We start from the raw sequence: 23,109 nt of genomic DNA on the forward strand, positions 1-23,109 counted from the left end.
CTTTCAATTTATTATTTAGTTTATGTACTTTTCTTACTTTGGTCAAGAGATGATGTAAATGAGCATTCAGTATAATATAATGGTTGGTAAAACAAGGTTTCTCTAAATGATAGCTGCCTTTAATTTTCATAAGCACAGAAAGGGTATTTCTAAAATGTACGTCATTTCAGATACTTAGGCAAATTGTATGAAATATGACAACATGTAACAATAATGTAACTCGTTATAATGTTTCCTTCCTTCTGATTACAGACTGCAGGCTTCTAATCATCCTCAGAAATAAAATCGGTAGTGACAGAGCCTGGCTACTGCATTATATGCTCTTTAGAAATTAATGTAAACTAGAGGGACTTTCATCTACATGCAGCTGTTTTTCAAAGTGTTGACAGATTGTGAATGCTTTTAACCAGTCAAGAAAAATGCTGGAATGCTGGTAAACATTGCATGCTTCTGACAATATATTGTTTAGCCCTTTCAATAAGAGTCCACAACAGACTAATAAATATATTTTTGAACCTAATCTATAAAAAACATGAAGCAAAGAAAAATAGGACACACTGGACTTCAATCAGACTATAGAACTAAAGTGATCTCCAGAAAGATTCCAAAAACAAAGAGTTTAAAAATTAATGTTTAAATGTCTTCAGTTTAAATTCAAGGAAAGTCAATCCCTGTCTATTTATCAATAACAAAAGAGTCAAAGTCAACACACTGTAGATCACCAAGTTCTATTCAAATGTTGTTCAATATTGAGTTGAGACCTATTTTAATACACTGCTTTGCACCTGGTTTCTGTGAATTTCCCATTGGGATTAATAAAGTATCTATCTATCTATCTATCTATCTATCTATCTATCTATCTATCTATCTATCTATCTATCTATCTATCTATCTATCTATCTATCTATCTATAGCATAGTCAAGCCGTTCTGTTACAACATATTTTAAAAATGTTGTATTTAAATTTTTTTTTTACCAATGCACAGTTAGTATAGTCCTTTCTGCCAAGGGGTACCATATTTCTAGAGCAAAAAAGAGGACAAAGAATATAAAAAATATCCTTATATGTTGGGTTGGGTTTGGAGTTTTTCTCCATTATGGGTGGATGCACACTTATCAAGTAAGCCTCAACTAAATAGTCAAACCAAGTTTATTTCAGCTTGTTTTGGTTACACCAAAGAGGATTAGGGCAAGTCGCGCATGGTATCTGAGGCAACTAAATGTCATCTCATAGCCTGCTCCTTACCAGGCTAACGATAAAGCTTAGAGTAGAGTAGAGTTTTTGATTGAGAATTTGTACGAAACTCATAATCAATGAGAAACAAAATCTCGGAGAAAGGGTCCGATGGTGCTATTTTTTTTAGCATATTGAATGTTGATGCATTAGATAGCTTTACTGTTGCTTAAATTAATCTGATATGTTTATCACAAAATATTAAGATATTAAAAGCTAAACTATTGTTGCAGAAAATACTTAGCAAAAAAAAAAGAAAAGTCTTAAGTCATTGTTATATATAAACTACAAACATGGATGCCCTTTATTTATTTAACCTGCAGGTGGAGTCCTCATAAACACCTGTTATATCTAGCATAAAACATCCTTCAATCGCTAGGTTCTTTTACATATACTGACTATGAAGCATTTCAAACAAATCAGTGTACAGGTAAATGGCACGGTCCAGGAACCCACCTCTGCTATTAAGTATTATGTAAAGTCCCAAAATAGTCAATCATTAAGAGTCATGGCTAATACCTGGTTAAAAAGAAATATGACTTCTTATATATAAACTCTTATCAGTGAACAAAATATAAAGTTAAATGTTATATATGATCTCATTTTGTAATTTGAATGCTGGTACAAATGTCTAAGTTAAATAAACAGACAGTTTCAAATACATTTTTCACTTACACTATACATTGAAAATGCCAAGAAATCCTAACACATTTAAATCAAATAATAATAATAATAATTCATTACATTTATATAGCGCTTTTCTCAGTACTCAAAGCGCTCTCCACACAGGGAGGAACCGGGAAGAAAACCCACAATCTTCCACAGTCTCCTTACTGCAAAGCAGCAGCACTACCACTGCACCACCTGTGATCATGTCACTCATCTCTGTATTTTTTGTTAATAAGAATATTTTATACTATATCTAATGCTGCACAATCTTATTTACAGTGTTGTTTAAATTTATCTTTTATGTTTGTTACAGGTGTGTTTTTGCTCCTACTCTGTTCAGTGCTTGTATGGACTGGGTGTTGGGAAAGGTCGTGTGGTCCAGCGGCTGTGGGGCATCTGTTGGTGAAGAAAGTTTCACAGATCTTGACTTTGCTGACGATGCTGTGATCTTCACGGAGTCAAAGGAGGCTCTGAGAGACTGAGTGAGGAGTCTGAGTGTCTGGGCCTGCGAGTGTCCTGGATAAAAACCAAGATCCAGGCCTTTAATGACCTCTTGGGCACAGCCATCAGCAGTGTATCTGTCTGCGGAGAGAGTGTCGATGTTGTCAAGAGGTTTACTTACCTTGGCAGTGACATTCATGTCTCTGATGATTCTTCCTATGAAATCAGTAGACGGATTGGGAGAGCATGGGGGGTCATGAGGTCGCTGGAAAGGAGTGTGTGGTGCTCCTGATGTCTATGCAAAAGGACAAAGGTCCAAGTCTTTAGAGTCCTGGTGCTTCCTGTCTTGCTATATGGTTGCGAGACATGGATGCTATCCAGTGACCTGAGATGAAGACTGGACTCCTTTGGTACTGTGTCTTTCCGGAAAATCCTTGGGTACCGTTGGTTTGACTTTGTGTCAAATGAGCGGTTGCTCATGGAGTCCCGAATGAGACACATTACCTGCATTGTGAGGGAGCGTCAGTTACAGCACTATGGCCATGTGGCACGTTTCCCAGAGGGTGGTCCAACTTGTAAGATCCTCATTGTTGGGGACCCGAGGGGCAGGACCATACCAAGGGGTCTCCCACGTAACACCTGGCTGTGGCAGATAGAGGGTCATTTCGGAAGGGTGGGACTGGACCGTGTGTCTGCTTGGGGAGCTGCAAACCGGGATCCTGAGTTGTTTCAGTATGTAGTGGGTGCGGCAGCGCACTGTACCAGTGCATGCTCCCCAACTTGCCTTGACTTGACTTGTTTGTTACAAAATGGTAAAACTACAAAGGGCCGTTCAGGAAAAATAGATAGGACCTGGGTCCTCGCCCCACTCCATCCCTCTCCAGCTCGTTGCACCCACCTCACTCGCTCCCTCTTTGTGCCTCACACGACAGTCTTCTCAAAAGCTGAGTTATCAAAAAGCAGTGCATCCCATTTTTTCACCTTATGAAATGCTTTTTTACCATTGACCGAAAGCCGCACGGTGATTACTAGTATTCCAAATTGGCAGCTTTTCATTAAGGGGTGATCTCCGTCAGGAAGGGTAAGAGTCCTGTTTGCTGAAAGGACGATCATCTTTATGAAGGAAAACATTGGAGTTGTGGAATGTTAATCAGTAATCAGGGATCAGAATGATCAGAATCTCCATGCTTCACAAATAACTGATGTTTAACTCTTTTTATAGCAAAACTGACAAAAACATGTGCACATACATACACTCAAACTCACAAGCCGTCTGTCAGACACACTACTGATTAAGAATATCTGTCGGGGTGATCATTTTTTAGCACATAAAATGTTAGTTCATCATTGATAGAAAGCAGTATGGTGATTTCTGATATTTTTATTGGCATTTCATTAAAGGGGGAATCTACACCCTCAGAAAGGAGTAAGAGTCTCTTTATTTGAAAGGACAAAAGCGTAAGCATTCATACATGCATGCACTGACATACAAGTACAGAAGATCTAAACTGGTGTATCTGAACAGATTTATATATATCCGAACCAGTGTATATATACCTAAAACTATATATATCTGACCCAGCATATATATACATCTACGTCAATGTATATATATCTGAACCGGCATATAGATATCTAAACAAGTCTATCCGAACAGAGTTATATGTATCCAAACCAATGAATATATATATGAACAGGTGTTATGAAGATATCTGTGCCTCATGGAATTCAGTGTCCCTTCTCATTCGGTGTAACATGCACCAAGGTGTCATTGTCTTCGATCTTCTAGTCTTTGCGCATTTTTGCACCCCATTTCTCTTTTGATTTAATAAATGTTCAGTGCAAAATGCAGCCCTGTCTGTCAGTAAACATGCACACACAGCTGACTCCCTGCCATTTCCTCACATGCAGCGATGTCATGATGTCTGTGTTCTAAGGCTGCAGGTGTATTACACATTATTGCAGCTTTACCAGGGTGTCTGTGAAAGATGGCAGACAGTAAACTTTGTGAAAATGGTATTGAAAAATTCTACTCGTTAGTTGTACTTTCAGTAGTTTTGGCATACTTACTATATGTTCTGTTAACAATAAATTATTTAACGGGAGTTCATCAAAAAAGAAATGACACCCAATAACTCTATACAAAGACATTTACAAAACAAATTGTTAAAATAAATGTAGTAATCCATTGTCACACTATATGATAGTTTGCTCTTAAATATTTACACAGGTAGTTATTCTTGGGGAAAAAAAAGGAAAAAAAATTCCATGGCAAAGGCGTTTTTGGCATGAAAGGCATTTTTGTTGAACTCAAATTTCATCACTGCCATATGAGTGATTAGATAGATAGATAGATAGATAGATAGATAGATAGATAGATAGATAGATAGATAGATAGATAGATAGATAGATAGATAGATAGATAGATAGATAGATAGATAGATAGATAGATAGATAAAGCCATTTGAATAAAATACTTTAAGTTGTATCAAACTTATGCCTCATCCACTTGCGGGGGCACCCCCTTCTATGGCTGGAGCAGTTTCGTAGAATTTTGTGCCCTCTGACTCTGATTACAAAATGAACACTGGAGAGGTAAAATCTATCTATCTATCTATCTATCTATCTATCTATCTATCTATCTATCTATCTATCTATCTATCAGAAATATTTGAGGCTTTGAAATATTAATTTAATTTGTCAAATATCTACTGATGAACGTTTGTATAACAAGTCAATTAAAGAGTTCATAGACAAACAGCAACCCAGATGTTAAACATTTTATTGAATCTGTTTTGACAATTATAGTCTTTTAATTAAAGATTATGATTATAATTGCCAGAAAACTTAGCCATTTTAATGTCAACATAAAAACCAGGCTGTGATGTAGCGGGTCCACAGCTCATGTCAAGAGGCCACTTTTAAAATAAATAATCACCACACTTGCGGCTTAGCGAGGGAGTGTGGTTGTGTGGCTGAAGCGGTTCCTGGGGAATTTGTGATGGGGGCGTTTCTCACCTAAGTGCACAGGTGAGAAACCGTCCTCATCCATAATTGTTTCCGGGGGCTGCTGAATGCCTCAGCTGCCACATCCTCCTCATAAATAGAAGAGCGAGGCGGTTAGAGGAAAAACAAGGAAAGAAAGAAAAGAAAATAGCCAGAGGTTGCAGGAGAGCAGGAAGCAGCAAGAAGGAGAGAGAGAGCCTGTGTGAGCAAGCGAGCGAGTGTTGGCAGGCAGGCAGCTGGACAGTGAGCCCTAGCAGGGGTGGTTGGCCGACACTCAGTGGGGCAGAAGGAAGCGGTCGCTCCAGCTGAGTGAACAAGGGGTTGGAGTGGCCGGTGATGAAGGATGGCTGGCCATGTAAGGCCGAGAAGGCAGCTGGAGTCGGGAGGCTTGGGTGATGGATTCCCCAATGTGAGCGTCCTGGCCTTTGGGGAACCCAAGTCTCGGTCTGGAGAGTGCGGAACCGAAGCCAGGGATCGGGAAGCCTCCAGACCAGATGAGCGGAGAGAGATGGTCAGCTGCTGGTAGGACGACTCTCGTATTGTGGGGCCCAGAAGGGAGAAGCAGGGGAGCCACCAGGTAAAGAAGACACCAAGCTTTGTGATTTTAAAGGATTGCTGTCAGTATTGTTTTAACCTCGTTTTAAAGGATTTATTTATTTTTTTAACCTCCACTTCACATCTTTTTTATTGGATTTTTTAATTAATTACTTTTGTGATACACTGCACTATTTATTTTAACACTTGCTTTGTTTTTGAATGTTTTGTTGGTTTTATAATAAAAGCACTTGACACCTTTTTACACCATCCCCTTGCTCCATTTGTTATGCCTCACTGCCAAGCTCATCGGTAACATTACCGATAGTGTCGGGTTCAAGGGCTCCCAGATGCAAGACTGGAGCATGGAGTAGAACCTGCATCGTCACACAGGCCAGTACTATTTTTGTAAAATAATATCAGAAGATTTATAAGTTTCAGAATGTGCACCAGTAGTTCTGGCATGAATATCCTTATAAGTATCCTTTGTCTCCTGAACTGAACAAGCAACTTTTACACTACTCCTGTTGCGCTGCTTGTCCATTTTGATCTAGTAAAGGTCATCCCATTGAAAAATTATATTCACACAGCAATTAATAAAATGGTTCAATGTGAAACACTTCAAATGAAATGCTGCCAATACAGAATACCAGAAATCACCATTTGGCTTTCAGTCAATGATAAACAAACATTTCATGACATGAAAAAATGGGACATGCTGTAGTTGAGATCAATGCTTTCTGATAAGTCTGCCAAGGTAAGTAAACGTCTCAACAAGGTTGACACTCTCTCCGCAGACAGACACACTGCTGATGGCTCTGCCCAAGAAGTCATTAAAGGCCTGGATCTTGGTTTTTATCCAGGACACTCGCAAGCCCAGACACTCAGAGTCCTCACTCAGTCTCTTTAGCGCCCTGATCAGAGCCTCCATTGACTCTGTGAAGATCACAGCATCGTCAGCAAAGTCAAGAATCTTTCTTCACCAACAGATGCCCCACAGCTGCTGGACCACACGACCTTGTCCAACACCCAGTCCAAACAAGCACTGAACAGAGTAGGAGAAAGAACACACCCCTGATGAACCCCAGAATCAACTGGGAAAAATACAGAGGTTCTGCCTCCATTCTGCACAGCACTCACAGTACCAGTGTACAGGCAGGCCATGATATCCAGCAACCTTAAGAGGATCCCGCGAACCCTCACAATGTCCCACAGGGCAGCTCGATCAGTTGCAACCATCATAAAACACATGCCACCACTGGGCTATGCAACTGATTGTAGTTTACCCACATTGCTGCTTCTTGTGTGGCTCCTGGCAACTTAGGCAAAGCCTTCTTTATAATGAGCTTACTCTGACTGATAATTAGCACATTTATTGAATGATATTATTTTCTACTAACAGTTTCTGAGGCTCATCGATGTGTGGGTTTAATTCTAATAAACTGTGCTGTCAACAGTACTAATCATTTTTGGAAATGCACACATTGCATGAAAATGCAAGGCATGTTGTATACTGTAGTGGAATGAATGTTTAGGCATGGGACGAGTTTGCTGAGAATGTATTCAAAGTGCATCTCCCATAAAACTCTGAAAAGATCCTCTGTCAAGGCGTCTTTTTAAATATGTAATGGTCAGAGGAACTGAATGATATTTTTTAATATTTCCTCCTGACTTCCTCAGCCAATATATATTTTCAGCCTTTTCATCTTTAATTTGCTTCTGTGCTTTTTGTCTCTGTTGAAGAATGTTTCAATATCTTAAGAGGATTTCGTATAGTAAAGCAGCAATTTCCTATCTGCCAACAGTATGAGAAATGTATAGATTCAACCTTTCAAAGTCTTCAAATTTTCACACATAATCGTGTGCATTACTCTTTTTGAAAAACCCAGTGAGAATCTCATAAGCTTTTCTCACCGATGAAAGGCGTTCAAAAAACCGGCCTAGAATATATCTGATTGTTTGGTTTTTACACCACCAAGAGAAAAATTGTTAAAGGATAGCATAGACCCCATTGGCTTAACTGATAATGAAAAACAGCTTTATATGGAATTAGTTGAATTTATGTGTTGCCAAGACAAATTGACCCAAGAAAGGTTTTATTATTTGGCATCTGTCACATTTATGTTCAGAGAATGTTGGAAAGGCATTGGTGTGTTGGGTGTTGTATATTGGATTTCTTGATACTAAAGCAGTTTTCTGTCCATTATACAATCAAGTAGACTTATTTTGTTTGCTAAGTGAAACTAGGTAAACTTATCTGTAGTATGACACTAGATAATATTCTTTAGGTTACCTAAATGTAGTGGGTGTTATAGACTGTACTCATGTGTGAATAACAGCACCATCAAGCTCATTAGAGACTAACTAATAAAATACAAATCATTCCATAGCATCAATGCATTTACAGTAAGTACTTTGAAATGACATTGATGTGTGCAGTTGTACTCTGCAGTCAGTCATTATGATCGAAGTAAACCCTCAGCAGGAATGACATTCAAAGCTGGGCTCCCCAGCCTATCAGAGAGAGAGGCTGCAGGTTTTTTTTGACTGGTAAATGTGCAATATATGTTTGCATAAATGTATTTTCTAGTAAATGTGAGGTATGTCATCGTATATATAATTTTCCCTTGTTACAAAGTGTACTTTATATAACTCACATTGCTATTGAAGATATAATTGTTTTAAGTGCCTGAAATCTGACATTTACAAACTAGTGCATTTACAATCCAACTGGGCAATTCAAATGAAACTTTTTATTTTAATCATGCCATTAACATTTAATTTTACATTGCACAACTTCACAACCATAATGTACTTAGGCATTAATTGCTCTTGTATACATGCCATGTAGCCTCTCCATCTTTCTTAATAGCAGGCACATTTTCTTTTTTTCCTGTTGTTATATATCTAGTATTATTTTTTGTTCAGCTGCTGAAAGACTGTCATTGTCTCCCAGATATACAACTCTTCTATTTTGTGGTGGTGGGAGGAGCTATCTCGATGGCCAATCAAAACCCATAACTATTTGAAGATTTGCTCCATTGTCCCTAACAATTGCTTCTCTTACATTTGAGCACATTCTTTTGTCAACAGTGAGTGTTTCATTGTTCAGTACAATATCCTGAGAAGCTTAGTACTTCTCCAAGAGGAAAGTCATAAAATCAACAGATAATTAATCACAAAGCTGAGAATATAAGAATCAAAAGTACTCATTAAATAATATAGAATTTATTTTATACAAACAGTGCAGAAGTTTGGCAGTTACCCAGCAAATGTTAGTAAATTAACATAGAAAATTTATTTTATTTCTTTGTTAATTGTTTTTATTTTTAACAACATAAGAAGAAACCTTATGTCCAGATTGACTTTGTCACAGCCAGCAGAATGTAAATGTTGATTGAAATTTGTTGTTTCATGTGATGTACTGATGTTCTTGGGAATTAAGTTGTATTATTGTCCTTTTTATCTTAGTTGAATACTCATTATTTCTGAACTGGTTAAATGAGAGGTCAAGATCTTGGAACTCTACAGGGCTAGCATGCAGGACAAAAGCAGCACAGTGCAGTATGTTGAAATAATAGCTTGTTGTATGTACTGTATGTAAACCTCCAACTAAAATATACATATTTTCCTTTCTTTACGGCATGTCTTCAGGTAGACATAAAACAAATGATCATAACATCAATTTGATACTAATATTGTTTCTTAATTTCATCAATGAAAAGTGCCCTTTCCTGCTAAAAAATATTGGTCGAAAGTATTTGCTTTTTCCAAACATAATTATGAGTGAAGATATTTTAGGTGGAATCAGAATTTCAAATTCCAAAAAATAATTTATTGTATTAGCACTAACATGGAGAAGGATGTATCCAAGGTTCTTACAATGTCCTTGAAAACCAAATCAGAAGATGACAAACTCTCTACCTATCTTTAGGAAATCACTAAGCTTAGGAAAACCATGCTACATTTTTTCCATTGTTACTTTATGCACACAATAGATCATCAGGAAAGAAAATCCATGTAACTTGTTGGTTTCAGGCTAATCACACTCTGATCTACAGCATTGACACTGGCCAACAAATACTCTTGAAGTATTGTAACAACCCAAAGGAAGGACTGACACAAAGACACAAAAGCTGTTTAATGGTCTGTGAAAGGGCAGTTTATTATCTCTTTAAGAAAAGATCCTAATCACCTGCCACTGCTAGCCCCAGCAGTTACCACTCTTCCTTTTCAAGGGGCATCATTGTCCAAACCGACCATTAACTTTCCTATCCAGGTCTAACTTGCTGCACTGGTTGTTGTGTGTCATTTTAAGCTCCTTCAGAGCATGCAGCTAGAACATTCTTTGCCCTGCATGCTTTATTTTTTTAAGTTCCAGCACCTTGAGTCAATCAGTGGTATGTGCTGCAGTGGTAGCTCTGCTGCCTATCAGTAAGAAGACAAGGTTTTACATCCTGGGTTCTCCCTGTGTGGAGTTTGCATGTTCTCTGCATGTCTGCGTGGGTTACTTCTCACAGTCCAAAGACATACTGGTTAGTTGAATTGGCCCTAGTGTGTGTTTGGTGTGTGTGTGTGTGTTCACCCTGCGATGGACAGGCTTACTGTACAGGGTGTGTTCCTGCCTCATGTCCTAAGCTACCTAGGACCCCCCCACAACCCTGGTCTGGATTAAATATGCTAGAAAATGACATGACCTTGACTCAGTTGGTGGCACAGAGCTGGAAGACACAATAAAAATAGATGACAGAAGTCATTCTACACTTTGAAGGGAAAAATGGCAAACTGAAATTTGAGGAGCTTTTTATCAATTAAGTCATATTATGTAAGATTTGTGGGCATATACACTGTGAATCTAAAAAAAAGTGAACTACTTTTGTTATCTGGCGTAAAGTATCCCACAGTATATACTGTATTTATGGCTAGAGGAAATATCATAAACAACAGGCAGAACCTATTGTTTTAACTTTTGTATATTTATTCTGGCAGTGAGCTTTTCTGCTCTCACCTATATTGTTATTATAAATTACATAAAACAGGAGCTGTGATAAACAACCACACAGTAATGGTAACAGAAATGTAGTACAAAATAGGTTAAACCCTAAAACACAGAAACACGAAATCATTTAAAATATGCTTTTCTGTAAGTATAATTAAAATGTCACCATATTACATTAAGCTTGTTGCTGCTTTTAATTTAGGCAAGATGGGAGATTGAATTGTTGATTGAAGAGAAAGAGGAAGATTAAAAAAAATTGAAATTGCATTTTAAAAAATAAAGCATTTTATGTTATAAAAAAAAAAAAAAAAAAATGTATTCTCCAGCCATGCCCTGGACTAATGGGATTCCAGAGGTCATCCCTACAGCACTGGGTGCAACACACAAGCTACTGTATAACACCAGAAAACTGGCAGCTATTAGTTCCTAAAACAACATACTGTATGTTATTTAATGGTTTTCAAATGGTTATTTGCTAATATTCCTAGATAACGCTCCAGGAATAGATAAAGAACTTTTTCTTTTTACTGAATAATGTTCTGGTCATCAATATGTAGCCTTTTGATAACACTGCAGCAATGTTAAACAGTTTGTTTATCAGTCAGGTCAGGTCAGGTTGAGGAGCATGCACTGGTACAGCGCATTGGTGCATCCACCACACGACAAAACAGCTCGAGATCCTGGTTGGCATCCCCCCAGACAGACACATGGTCCAGTCCCACTACCTGGAAATGACCATTTATCTGCCACAGCCAGGTGTTACGTGGACGTCCCCTTGTTCTGGTCCAGCCATTTGTTTATTGTTTATTGTTTGCTTTTCAATGCCCTAAAACCAATCTGAAACAGCAAGTTTAACATGAAAGATTAACATTCTGATGTTGTAGTAATTAATGAGCAGTCAATTAAATTATAGTGTTGAAAATGTCTCGTCAGAAATGCTGATCACAGCCAACACTATTTAAGAAGCAGAGAAAGTCAAAGAAATGTTGAAAATGCCCAGAGAAAGGGGGAGAAAAAGATTAGACACCAATTAATAATAATAATAATAATAATAATAATAATAATAATAATAATGCATTTTATTTATATAGCACCTTTCCTATTTGTTCCAAACAGACAATCTAGCATGACCAGAGAAAGCAACTGAATGAGCATTACCGTGCTACGTAGTAAACCGTAATACAGTATATCTGACAATCTTCAAAAATATTAAATCTCCAATGTAAAACATTGTGCTTTTTTAATTAATTTTATCTGAAGAAAATAACATTCCATATGATCAAGTCTAACTTATGCAATAAAGAAGATAACATTACAAACAATCAAGTCAAACTTAACAAACCGGAATTCAACCCCCAACCAAGAGAAAGAGAAGAGAGCCAACAGCAGAACAAATCTTTAAAAAGAACAAAGGGAGAATGTCCTTTTCCCCAATATAAATGCTTATTCTAAAATTTTATTAATTCAATCTTGCAACATTTTTAAAAAGTTTTGAACAGATCCTCTAAGTGAGAATTTGAGTTTTTCCAATTTCAAATACTATAAAACATCAGTTACCAACTGACTTATAACAGGTGGGCTGGGATTCTTCCAGTTAGAGCAAGATAAAGTGTACATAATAGTAGTGTGGTATATATTTAATTACAATCAATTTGTCCTTCTCCACTTTAAGCCCATCTGGGAGTACACCAAACACAGCTGTTGGATTAGGAGTGACTGTGACACCAAGGCTGTCTGAAAAGTGTCATGATACACTGATACAAGTCAGTGCCCACTAGTAGTTCATAGCCCGATGGCGCTCAAAATCCCTCAAAGCACAGATAAAGCACAAAGTATTTTGAAACAAAGTCACCAATGTTTTTTACAGGAAGAATCATAAGCCAGTATTTCTTGGAGATGGAAAAAAAAGTGTCATGAAGAGGTAAATAATCCATAAAAATAATTTGCAATGATCAAGCAAAACAAAATGGTCATATCCAACAATAAAGGACAAATTTAATAAATTACTGAAAACATTCATGCACAGTAGTTACAAGCAAGGGCTCTGAACATAGTCCAAAGCTGCCAAAAAAAAGATAATGGTAAAAAGAAAAAGGTTGAATAATTGGTCCAATGGTTCTGTAGCAACCAATACATATTTATGCTGAAGTTCTCCCAAAATCTTGAAGACACCCTGTCTTAAAAAGGTTGAAAATTACCTTTAAGACAGCCAACAGCATGGGGGAAAAAGACTTTGCAATACACACAGTAGCAACACCTAACCTCACCACTGACTTGCCAAACATTCCTTTTAGCAAAGTTTATGATTTGAAAGTAGTGGAAATATTGTATAATATAAACAATATAAATATAAATATAAATTTAACAACAATAAAAATATTGTTTATGATTTTAAAGTAGTGGAAATATTTAACTTACTGGGAAGTTAAATATGAAGCGTAATTGTTCATAAGATGCAAAGACATTATCTGTATACAAATCTTTAAGTGTTTTAATCCCAGACATTTTTCAAACATTATATACTGTGTAGGTTTGAGAGGGTAGAAAAAGGTAATTATCATGTTGAGGTACAACAGATAAAAGCACTCTTCCTTGAAGTGCTTCCTGCATTGGTTCCAAAACATTGTGCCTTTGAGCTGACATCAATGCAAATCTCATTGCGTTTTTGCTAATGGCAACTTACTTTTACATTTGAGATGCCACACATGTCAGCAAACTGACAGTTTGCAGGGTTATCTGAAAATTTAGCCTAACATTGAAGCAGGGCCTAAACACATAGGTTGTCTTCCTGGGGCAGACAAAAGTAACTACCTTTAAAGAGGAATTCCACAGGATTGCAGGTAGCATAACATCATTTAAATACACATGCCTTTTCTAAGGAAAAAGTACTGAAAGCAGATTCACTGGTAGAATGAGCTGCCCAACTTCATCCCCTCTACAGAGTCATGCACCATTTAAAGAAATGCATCAGAAGACTCCCAACTTCCATGAATTCCTATACCTAATATTGTATTAGTGCAGTTTCAGTTTGGGGTTGTTTAATGAGGTAAAGTGCGATATTCAAATAACTAAACTGAAGATTTAAATTTAAATTGAAGAAGGGGGTCCTGGAAACGAGGATCTGTCAGATAGTCGAACCTCAGATTCAGGAGGAACAGCCGAAAAAGGGTGGAATGCCCTCTCAGGGTTGGGAGCGAGATCCTGCCCAAAGTGGAGGAGTTCAAGTATCTCTGGATCTTGTTCACAAGTGAGGGAAGAGTAGAGCGGGAGATCGACAGGTGGATCGGTGTGGCATCCGCCTGTCGTGGTGAAAAAGAAGCTGAGCCGCAAGGCAAAGCTCTCAATTTACCAGTCGACCTACGTTCCTACCTTCACCTATGGTCATGAGCTATGGGTAGTGACCGAAAGAACGAGATCACGAATACAAGCGGCTGAAATGAGTTTCCTCCGTAGGGTGTCTGGGCTTTCCCTTAAAGATAGGGTGAGAAGCTCAGTCATCTGGGAGGGGCTCAGAGTAGAGCCGCTGCTCCTCCACATCGAGAGGAGTCAAATGAGGTGGCTCAGGCATCTAATCAGGATGCCTCCAGGACGCCTCCCTGGTGAGGTGTTCCGGGCACATCCAACTGGGATGAGGCCCCGGGGAAGACCCAGGACATGCTGGACGGACTATGTCTCTTGGCTGGCCTGGGAACGCCTTGGGATTCTCCTGGAAGAGCTAGAAGAAGTGGCCGGGGAGAAGGAAGTCTGGGAATCTCTGCTCAAGCTGCTGCCCCCGCGACCCGATCTCAGATAAGCGGAAGAGGATGGATGGATGGATGGATGGATAAACTGAAGATGCAATGATTATATGCTACCACCCTTGAGTAGTTACAAAAATAGCTGTACAAATGGGTTAACCAACATCACATCACTATTGATCTCACATCAGAATACAGCAAAAATTACAAATGACAATAAATGAAAAATGTGAATTTAAATTAGAAAGTCCACATAGGGACTTCCCGAAATAGAACTATGAATATTACCCCCGACATATAATACAAACACAACAAAGATGAAAATAACAGCAAATAACTGAAAGTTCAGCAACAACAAACTGTTTTAAAAGGATATTATCCTGATAGGTGTCACCACAGAAAACCTGTCTGATTTATGAAAAATTAGTGATAAAATGGGTGGTAGAGTGCTTTCTAAACAGTCAAATGTAGCATGAAATGCCAATCAGTAGACATCTTCATGCACCATCCAAGTCCATGTTCTGGAAAAACCTTTCTTCTGTTTTCAAAAAAGGAATTCACAGAGACCAGAGGAAAATGCAGAACGACTCTTTATTTGCACATAAATATGCACAAATCCAAAGAGTGAGCAATTATTAATGCAATTCATTCCTTTTATACTTTTCTACTACCATTACCTTGTCTAATACATCACACCATCTGACTCTTAATATGCAGAACTTATCCAATCAATTACAGCCACCAGTAACTTTGTTTACATGTCGATTCTTCCATTATTCTAAACACTGCTTCGTTTATAGGGGTGATCTTACCGCTACTTCAAAATAGGGGTGGACTTTCTCAATAGTATGCCCCCACTTTTTAAGGGAGGTGTTCATTACACATGTACTTCATTTTTCACCTTAGCAACTATCTTGATGGCTCCGCTAAATGAAGCAAAAGCCTTACTGCCTAGGCTTCCAACAACATTCAGTTAACCCTTTAGTTACTTTCTATTCTTATTCTTATGTTTAATAATTCATTGTTATAACTTCATATAAGTATATACTTGTGTTAAATTGTAAAATTATATAATGTATTGATTAAAAAATATTGATTAAAATTCTATATCCACTCCCAGAACTGTTTTCTTCCAGATACTTTATAGAATTGGGTTCACCAGGATGTTCTGGGTAAGGAAAAGGTTATCAAGGCTACATCCCTTTTTCCTGCTCTTCTTCCTTTAAATTAATGCACTCTTTTTCATCATCCTACTCATTCTTTTACAAGACAAGCTCCATTCCTTCTTATTCTTGACTGTTTCCATTGAGCAAACCCTTTTCAGACTCTATAACCTGCAGCACCTCTTTTGCATCACCAGCAGGACCAAAAAGATAGTGTTGCAGAACAAAAACGATGCAGACATTTCAATAGTTACTATTTCTGTATTTTATTGTAATTAATTTTATTGATTTGTACCGCTCTTAGAACCGGCATGATTAGAATGTGCGCTGCCCCCCAAGAACGGCAGCAAAGGAAAAAGAAAAAAAATAATCCGGGGCGCAAGTGGCCAACACTACTTTCCTACTACACCACCCCAGGTATAGAGACACACCAGTGAAAGCAGGGTTAAGTAAAAAATGATTATTAGAAGACGATATACACACTTACTGTAAGAAAAAAAAACCTTATATACATAATATTGCGCTGTGGCGCTTCCCACCCCACATAAATCACGACACAAAACACTTAAACTCATAAGCTACTACTACAGAAATTTGACCAAGAAAAAAAAATGTATGTGTAGTCCTTTAAATATTATTTGTATGGAATGTCGAGCTCAGTCTGCGGTGGGGAATGAGGTGCCGACCATACCTCCTATTCCGGGAAACATGCAGATTAACAGTTTCTTGTGCTGGCCCGTCAGGGCCTCTCCCGAATACCTTTCACCAGAAAGTAAAATTAATTCATCTTGAAATGAACCCGGGTTCACCTGATGTTTTCCAGGCGGTGTCAATTGGACTTGGTAATTAACTGGCCCTAACTGTTTTATTACTGTTGCTGCACCAAACCATTTTGGCACTAGCTTGGATGTAAATCTGGATGATGCTTTTTAGAGATAGTGTGTCCTCAGCCAAACCCAATCCCCTTCAGAATATCTAACACTCTGTCGGCGCTTATTGTAAAACCTGGCATGTTGGGCCTTGGAATGCACTAACCTCTCTAACCATATCCTTTAAATTTTCAAACTACAAGACTCTGAGATATTGGGATGAATCCAGAGTTGGAGGAGTGACAAGCCATTCCATGGGACCTAATATCTGTCTTCCGAGAGCCAAACGAGCAGGCAATTCACCAGTACTCTCATGCCATGCTGAATTGAGGGCCATTCTTAACTTTGGAAGCCTCTGATCCCAGTACTGGTGGCGGGTACTGACATAGGAGGCTATCATAGTTTTCAGGGTACAATTCACTCTCTCCGTGAGATTGGATTGTGAATGGTATGCCGTGGTTTTCTTATGGGGTACTCCCCAATCCTTCATGAAACTTTCCATCTCAGAGCTTGTAAACTGTGGACCCCTGTCGGAAATGATGACTTTTGGAACCCCCCAGCACGTGGGGTCTCATTTTTTAGGGTGGAGCACAGCCATTCAGTTGTTGAGTTTGCAAAGCAAAAAGCTCCACCCATTTAGAGAAATAATCCACCACCACTACCAGGATGGTCTTCTTGTTCTTACTTGGCGGCAATGGACCCATAATGTCAATTCCCCACATCTCTCCAAGTTCAGTGATATTTGTTGATTATAGTTGTCCTGCTGTAAACCCAGGTGGGTTTTTGTACAGTTGGCAGATGGTACAGGTTCTCACATGTCTCCAAATGTCCTTCCTCACTGTGGGCCACCAGGCTACCTCTAATATCTTCTTCAGGGTCTTCAATCTGCCAAGGTGACCACCGAAAGGACTGTAATGAAAATAGGCTAAGAACTCTGGGAGAAGGGCCTCGGGGACGACTTGTTGGTATTTTTCATCCCCTAGATTTAATAGCACACAGAGACTTCATCGATGGTGTATATCTCACCCCCAGGCATTACATATTCATGAGTCCTTGGGTGCAAAATGATGTCGGCTGCCACGAGGGAATCCAGCCCTAGAAGCAGTGGCATAGACAGGAATGCATCCTCCAACACATACACCTCGACTTCCCAAGATATATTTTGCAACTAAAACTGCATCAGAACCTTGCCACACTTTGGAAGACCCTCCAAGAGGTTAGAAACGATGCCAGAAAAATAGAAAAATAGAACACACACCATTTGGCAGGTGGGATTTAACTTCCGTATCTGCACCCTTCAAATTCCTTACATTGGATGGAACAAGTAAAGGTTTAACAGCTGAAAACAGAATAAGAGAAAGAAGAAGGAGAAATAGAGGAAACCAGCATAAAATCAGAGATTTTAATTGTAATTTTGTTAGATGTCTATTCTCTTTATTCTGGAAGAGAGAGTTAGACATTGAGAGACACACATGGAAAAAGAAACAGAGATAGGGATAGGGGAGGAAGAAAATGACATTGAAATTTTCCTGCCAACTTGCCCAGGATTTTTGAAAATGTCCTTGAAGTAAACGTACTGTGAAAGGGCAGTTTTGACCAAGACATCCCAGATGGGACTCGAACCCACAATCCCTGGCTTAGGAAGCCAATGCCTTATCCATTAGGCCACTGGGACAAAACGTAGTATGCTGGAATTGTACATTTCTTGTTGCTTTTAATTAGATCTGAGCGGTAGAAAAAAAGAAGAGAACCGTTTAGCTCATGTAGGAGCGTTTCTTTCCTATAATACTTTCAACAATGCAGTGGGTTTCTCTACAGTTGCTTCTGCTACAAAATTCAGAGGCAATGACTGATAAGGAAATGAGAAAATTAGTGGAGGGATACCCTGCCATCAAGAGGGCATAGCAGAGGATGGTTTCGATCCATCGACCTCTGGGCCCAGCACGCTTCCGCTGCGCCACTCTGCTAACTCCCAAGAAATTTGTTTCAGAATGCAAGTTCACTTGGATACAACCAGCTCTTGGTGAACAACTTGCTAATGGTTTCACAGTCGTGGATAAAGAACTTTTTTGTAAAAACAGGTAAGAAGATTGATGTGACATTAGGACTTCTCAGACAGTTAAGATTTCACAGCAAAAATTAAAGATATGAAGCCTCGGGAGAACGTGACAGGAAACCGTGAAGAGAAAGAAAATTCAACCAACCACGTGAATTTTTGAAGATTTATGCCATTGGTACAATCATGCAAGAAATTATCCGTAATAGGGTCCTACAATGTGTGGATACTGTATTTGCATGCAGCTTTGATTTCAGATGCTGTTTTCTACTTAGTTCTTTCAAGTGCTTAACGTGAATTAGCTTGTTAGGCGGAAGAGTTCATCCTCCACCAACACACTTTGGAAGACCCTCCAAGAGGTAAGAAATGGTGCCAGAAAAATAGAACACACACCATTAGGCAGGTGGGATTTAACTTCCGTATCTGCACCCTTCAAATTCCTTCCATTGGATGGAACAAGTAAAGGTTTAACAGCTGAAAACAGAATAAGAGAAAGAAGAAGGAGAAATAGAGGAAACCAGCATAAAATCAGAGATTTTCATTGTAATTTTGTTAGATGTCTATTCTCTTTATTCTGGAAGAGAGAGTTAGACATTGAGAGACACACATGGAAAAAGAAACAGAGATAGGGATATGGGAGGAAGAAAATGTCATTGAAATTTTCTGCCAACTTTCCCAGGATTTTGACAAATGTCCTTGAAATAAATGTACTGTGAAAGGGCAGTTTTGACCAAGACATCCCAGATGGAACTCGAACCCACAATCCCTGGTTTAGGAGGCCAATGCCTTATCCATTAGGCCACTGGGACAAAATGTTTTATGCTGGAATTGTACATTTCTTGTTTCTTCTAATTAGATCTGAGTGGTAGAAAAAAAGAAGAGAACCGTTTAGCTCATGTAGGAGCATTTCTTTCCTGTAATACTTTCAACAATGCAGTGGGTTTCTCTACAGTTGCTTCTGCTACAAAATTCAGAAGCAATGACTGATAAAGAAATGAGTGGAGGGACACCCTGCCATCAAGAGGGCATAGCAGAGGATGGTTTCGATCCATCGACCTCTGGGTTATGGGCCTAGCACGCTTCCGCTGCGCCACTCTGCTAACTCCCACAAAGATTGTTTCAGAATGCAAGTTCACTTGGATACAACCAGCTCTTGGTGAACAACTTGCTAATGGTTTCACAGTCGTGGATAAAGAACTCTTTTGTAAAAACAGGTAAGAAGATTGATGTGACATTAGGACTTCTCAGACAGTTAAGATTTCACAGCAAAAATTAAAGATATGAAGCCTCGGGAGAACATGACAGGAAACCGTGAAGAGAAAGAAAATTCAACCAACCACGTGAATTTTTGAAGATTTATGCCATTGGAACAATCATGAAAGAAATTATCCGTAATAGAGTCCTGCAATGTGTGGATACTGTATTTTCATGCAGCTTTGAATTCAGATGCTGTTTTCTAATTAATTCTTTCAAGTGCTTAACGTGAATTAGCTTGTTAGGCGGAAGAGTTCATCCTCCACCAACACACTTTGGAAGACCCTCCAATAGGTAAGAAACGGTCCCGGAAAAATAGAAAAATAGAACACACACCATTAGGCAGGTGGGATTTAACTTCCGTATCTGCACCCTTCAAATTCCTTCCATTGGATGGAACAAGTAAAGGTTTAACAGCTGAAAACAGAATAAGAGAAAGAAGAAGGAGAAATAGAGGAAACCAGCATAAAATCAGAGATTTTCATTGTAATTTTGTTAGATGTCTATTCTCTTTATTCTGGAAGAGAGAGTTAGACATTGAGAGACACACATGGAAAAAGAAACAGAGATAGGGGAGGAAGAAAATGTCATTGAAATTTTCTGCCAACTTTCCCAGGATTTTGGCAAATGTCCTTGAAGTAAATGTACTGTGAAAGGGCAGTTTTGACCAAGACATCCCAGATGGGACTCGAACCCACAATCCCTGGCTTAGGAGGCCAATGCCTTATCCATTAGGCCACTGGGACAAAATGTTCTATGCTGGAATTGTTCATTTCTTTTTGCTTCTAATTAGATCTGAGTGGTAGAAAAAAAGAAGAGAACCGTTTAGCTCATGTAGGAGCGTTTCTCTCCTGTAATACTTTCAACAATGCAGTGGGTTTCTCTACAGTTGCTTCTGCTACAAAATTCAGAGGCAATGACTGGAGGGACACCCTGCCATCAAGAGGGCATAGCAGAGGATGGTTTCGATCCATCGACCTCTGGGTTACGGGCCCAGCACGCTTCCGCTGCGCCACTCCGTTAACTCCCACGAAATTTGTTTCAGAATGCAAGTTCACTTGGATTCAACCAGCTCTTGGTGAACAACTTGCTAATGGTTTCACAGTCGTGGATAAAGAACTTTTTTGTAAAAACAGGTAAGAAGATTGATGTGACATTAGGACTTCTCAGACAGTTAAGATTTCACAGCAAAATTTAAAGATATGAAGCCTCGGGAGAACGTGACAGGAAACCGTGAAGAGAAAGAAAATTCAAACAAACACGTGAATTTTTGAAGATTTATGCCATTGGTACAATCATGCAAGAAATTATCCGTAATAGGGTCCTATAATGTGTGGATACTGTATTTGCATGCAGCTTTGATTTCAGACGCTGCTTTCTACTTAGTTCTTTCAAGTGCTTAACGTGAATTAGCTTGTGAGGCGGAAGAGTTCATCCTCCACCAACACACTTTGGAAGACCCTCCAAGAGGTAAGAAACGGTGCCGGAAAAATAGAAAAATAGAACACACACCATTAGGCAGGTGGGATTTAACTTCCGTATCTGCACCCTTCAAATTCCTTCCATTGGATGGAACAAGTAAAGGTTAACAGCTGAAAACAGAATAAGAGAAAGAAGAAGGAGAAATAGAGGAAACCAGCATAAAATCAGAGATTTTCATTGTAATTTTGTTAGATGTCTATTCTCTTTATTCTGGAAGAGAGAGTTAGACATTGAGAGACACACATGGAAAAACAAACAGAGATAGGGGAGGAAGAAAGTGTCATTGAAATTTTCTGCCAACTTTCCCAGGATTTTGGCAAATGTCCTTGAAGTAAATGTACTGTGAAAGGGCAGTTTTAACCAAGACATTCCAGATGGGATTCGAAACCACAATCCCAGGCTTAGGAGGCCAATGCCTTATCCATTAGGCCACTGGGACAAAATGTTCTATCCTGGAATTGTTCATTTCTTTTTGCTTCTAATTAGATCTGAGTGGTAGAAAAAAAGAAGAGAACCGTTTAGCTCATGTAGGAGCGTTTCTTTCCTGTAATACTTTCAACAATGCAGTGGGTTTCTCTACAGTTGCTTCTGCTACAAAATTCAGAGACAATGACTGATAAGGAAATGAGTGGAGGGACACCCTGCCATCAAGAGAGCATAGCAGAGGATGGTTTCGATCCATCGACCTCTGGGTTATGGGCCCAGCACGCTTCCGCTGCGCCACTCTGCTATCTCCAGTGAAATTTGTTTCAGAATGCAAGTTCACTTGGATACAACCAGCTTTTGGTGAACAACTTGCTAATGGTTTCACAGTCGTGGATAAAGAACTTTTTTGTAAAAACAGGTAAGAAGATTGATGTGACATTAGGACTTCTCAGACAGTTAAGATTTCACAGCAAAATTTAAAGATATGAAGCCTCGGGAGAACGTGACAGGAAACCGTGAAGAGAAAGAAAATTCAACCAACCACTTGAATTTTTGAAGATTTATGCCATTGGTACAATGATGCAAGAAATTATCCGTAATAGGGTCCTATAATGTGTGGATACTGTATTTGCATGCAGCTTTGATTTCAGATGCTGTTTTCTACTTAGTTCTTTCAAGTGCTTAACGTGAATTAGCTTGTTAGGCGGAAGAGTTCATCCTCCACCAACACACTTTGGAAGAACCTCCAAGAGGTAAGAAACGGTGCCGGAAAAATAGAAAAATAGAACACACACCATTAGGCAGGTGGGATTTAACTTCCGTATCTGCACCCTTCAAATTCCTTCCATTGGATGGAACAAGTAAAGGTTAACAGCTGAAAACAGAATAAGAGAAAGAAGAAGGAGAAATAGAGGAAACCAGCATAAAATCAGAGATTTTCAATGTAATTTTGTTAGATGTCTATTCTCTTTATTCTGGAAGAGTGAGTTAGACATTGAGAGACACACATGGAAAAAGAAACAGAGATAGGGATAGGGGAGGAAGAAAATGTCATTGAAATTTTCTGCCAACTTTCCCAGGATTTTGGCAAATGTCCTTGAAGTAAATGTACTGTGAAAGGGCAGTTTTGACCAAGACATCCCAGATGGGACTCGAAACCACAATCCCTGGCTTAGGAGGCCAATGCCTTATCCATTAGGCCACTGGGACAAAATGTTCTATGCTGGAATTGTTCATTTC

General features: G+C 38.9%; 3 non-coding genes across 3 annotated transcripts; all 3 read right to left on the bottom strand.

The window, feature by feature from the left end:
• Positions 1-18,254: 18,254 nt before the first annotated feature.
• trnar-ccu (transfer RNA arginine (anticodon CCU)) lies at positions 18,255-18,327 on the bottom strand. Its single transcript has one exon. It is a non-coding gene; the product is annotated as a tRNA-Arg (tRNA).
• A 2,308-nt stretch (positions 18,328-20,635) lies between these two features.
• Positions 20,636-20,708, bottom strand: trnar-ccu (transfer RNA arginine (anticodon CCU)). The gene has a single exon. It is a non-coding gene; the product is annotated as a tRNA-Arg (tRNA).
• Positions 20,709-22,102: 1,394 nt separating this feature from the next.
• On the bottom strand, positions 22,103-22,174 carry trnam-cau (transfer RNA methionine (anticodon CAU)). The gene has a single exon. It is a non-coding gene; the product is annotated as a tRNA-Met (tRNA).
• Between the last annotated feature and the right edge of the window lie 935 nt (positions 22,175-23,109).

Source organism: Erpetoichthys calabaricus, unplaced genomic scaffold (genome assembly GCF_900747795.2).
Source record: "Erpetoichthys calabaricus unplaced genomic scaffold, fErpCal1.3, whole genome shotgun sequence".
In the NCBI taxonomy this organism is placed as follows: Eukaryota; Metazoa; Chordata; class Cladistia; order Polypteriformes; family Polypteridae; genus Erpetoichthys; species Erpetoichthys calabaricus.